Source organism: Pipistrellus kuhlii, unplaced genomic scaffold, assembly GCF_014108245.1.
Source record: "Pipistrellus kuhlii isolate mPipKuh1 unplaced genomic scaffold, mPipKuh1.p scaffold_m20_p_8, whole genome shotgun sequence".
In the NCBI taxonomy this organism is placed as follows: Eukaryota; Metazoa; Chordata; class Mammalia; order Chiroptera; family Vespertilionidae; genus Pipistrellus; species Pipistrellus kuhlii.
This window is the reverse complement of record NW_023425584.1, coordinates 31,068,121-31,071,305: the sequence shown is the minus strand read 5'-3', so window position 1 is coordinate 31,071,305 and position 3,185 is coordinate 31,068,121.

The following is a 3,185-nucleotide window of genomic DNA, read 5'->3' as shown; positions in this document are numbered from 1 at the left end:
TCCCCTGCCGAGCTGCCTGCACCACGTCAGACGGAGCCTGCAGAGGCGCCGGGACACCAGCCAAGGTGGCGATGCGCGGTCGGCGCCGGCTCAGCCTCTAAAGCCGGTGCCCTGACCCCCACCTGATGCTCCGGGCTGTCGGAGCCAGGGCGGGACCCAGGGCGGGACCCGCGCGTCCGGCCCGGCCGCCTTCCCGGGCCAGGCCGCAGCCCTTGGCGCCTTGCGCAATGGGAATGCGCAGGAGGCGAGGTCCAGGCCCGGGATTGGAGCGGTAGAAAGGGCTGCTGGATGGTCAAGACATCACTCTGCAAGTGACCATCACCCTACCTGCCCCAAAGGACCAGGGCAAACGTCTTAATGGAATCCGGGCAAAGAGAACCACTGCTCCCACTGCGTGTGCATCCTCCTCTGCTAATCTCACTAACCAAAACGTGCACAAAACTCAGAAAGCTAACAACACCTCTGCCCAAGCATTGAAGTTGTCAGGGGGTTCTGATCCTTTTCACTGACTGTCCATATACCATCCAGCTCCCAATCTTCTGAAACCCACCTTTTCTTTTCTCTTCCCCCTGTTTTTCTGTTCAGGCTTTGAGAATGGGGCCAGCTTTGCCTCCTGTTCTTCCTCTGGCCTGATCCACCCTACACACACACACACACACACACACACACACACACCCCACACCCCTGGCTCCCCAATATCTTCCTGAGAAACAACTGGCCTGTCCCTCCCATTCAGAAACGTGTGCTGGCTGGCGATGCCTGAAGACCACATCTGGCCTCGGCACACCTGGCTTTAAGAGGGTCTCCCAGGCCTTGCACTGGATGGTGTTTGCACCAGCTTGCCGGCAGCTGGCCTTCTCATCCCGAAATGGCTTTCCTCTCCCTTCTCACCCAGGCAACTGAAGCTTGTCCCTAAGGTGAACTCACATCCCACCGGACCTCTCTGGCTCTGTTTTCATTCCGTCCTCCTCTCCATCACGGTGTTCCCCGAGCTGCCTTATACGTACATCTACAAGAAATGCGCAGAGCAGTGGGTTAGGGAGCTGGACTTGGGCAAACCATCTGGGTTGGAATCCTGCCTCCATCCCTTGCTAGCTTTTAACCTTAGGCAATTTAGTTAAGGGTGCCTCCCTTTCCTCATCCCCAAAATGAAAATAATTATAGTACTTCTGTCACAAGATTAAGTGAGATAAAATAAGTGAAGGGCTTTAAACTATACTTGAAATAAAATCTCCCTCTCTAGACTGCAAAGGCCTTACTGTTGAGTGGATCATCTCAGGCCCTATCTTTTGTTTCTTTTCTTTTCTTTCCTTTCCTTTCCTTTCCTTTCCTTTCCTTTCCTTTCCTTTCCTTTCCTTTTCTTTTCTTTTCATATAACTGGTAAGAAATCCGTCCCAACTGCCATTTTCTGCATTACAATACCAGAGGATTTGCCCTAAAGTATCTTTAAAATTGTCTTGTTTCCTCTTAGTTGCGCATATTTCAAAATGTCTGCTTCTAGCAGCTCAGCTGATGGCCATGAGAACTAAGCACCCAGCTACAGCTGACTTCCTTCCATAGGATATGTATAAATTCTCCCTCTACTAGGAGAATTTATACATACTCCCCAAAATTTCCTTTTATTTTTCTTCTTTTCTTTTTTTTCTCCTCCTTCTTTCTACTCCTCTTCTGCCCCTTCTGCTTTTTCCTCTTCCCCTCCTCTCTTCCCCCATTCAATACTACTACTGACCAGAAGTACAGAAAGGGTATATCACCTGTGGGGACATAAAGGTAAATGCAACAATCATTTCACATGAGTCAACGTGTTATTTCTTATGGCAGCATTTCTAAGTGTCCCTTACACACCCAGGAGAAGTTCACAGATGTTACATACACACCCAGCGTGGTCCCACAGTTAAATAACAACATGTATGGAATGCTGAGTTCCACCCAGGAAAGGGTTTCTGTAGAAGTCCTCAGAGATTTTGAGCAGCTGCTATGCACTGTCACTGTGTTACAGGCAAAGGGAGTAGGCATCCCTCCTCAAACAGCTCATCGCTCCTCTGGCCCCACCCCATACACACCCAGCACTCACTGAACTTGACTATGACACACTTCACTGTTGTTTGTCTTTTACTTTGAGTTATAGTTTCTTTTCATTGAGTTTAAAATGTTGATGTTGTAATGTTTTTCTGTTATTTTCTTTATTGTTTTCACTATAATGCCTCTTTAAAAAATAAGATAAAATTAAAAAAACCTTTCCCCTCCCTCAAAATCATAAAGATATCCTCCTTATATTTCCTTTTAAAACATTAAAAATTTTTGTCACATTTAGGTCCATCAGTGGTTTGTTTGTGTGTGTGCCAAGGCAATCATTCCATTTTCCACAATGACCTACAACGCAAACAGATTCACAGACTAAATTTCTACATGAGTGTGGCAGTCTGCAGATGCGTTAGGATTATGTTCGTTTGCTTCAACAAGACAGAAATGCCTTTTTTTTTTTTTCATGTTACCCAGACAGGTAGTCTAGGGCATGTGACCTCCTACACACACCTTCTACGTTGTTTTGTAAGCCCTTGACCTCATGGTCCCACGTAATGACCTTTGCATTCCAAGCAGCAGGAGGAAATGAAGGTGATAAAGAGAAAATGAGTAAACACTCTCAAATGATCCCAGAAGCTGCCACATGGCACGTCTGCTTACATCCTGTGGGCCAGAGCTGGGAAATGGGGCCTTTATTCTAGCCGTCATGTGTGCAGCTAAGAATTCCACATGATGTGAGCAGGGCCAACATTGAGAGATCGCAGCAGCCTCTGCCCAATCTGTTTCTGGACTGTTTATCTGTTCCAATGAGAAGCCTGAAAATATTTTTTTTCCTAATATTTAAAAGTGTATGTTTACTTTTTGGAATGTTAAAATATTTTAAAATGACAAGCAAGAAAATATAATCAGCTGCATACCACCTTTGAGAATCAACTACAGAATGACCATTCTATTTTATTTTTTAAATCATATAAGAAAATTTTCTATGCTTGTTTGCACATCAGAGGAAATTTCATTAGGGATATTTTTATAAGGATTGGACCATAATACATATGCTATTTCAATTAAAAGTATTAAATTGAATTTTACTTGAATTTGAAAGAAGTTGAAGTGAAACTGAAGGAAGAGTTGAACTTCAAATAATGTGTCTTGACCACAAG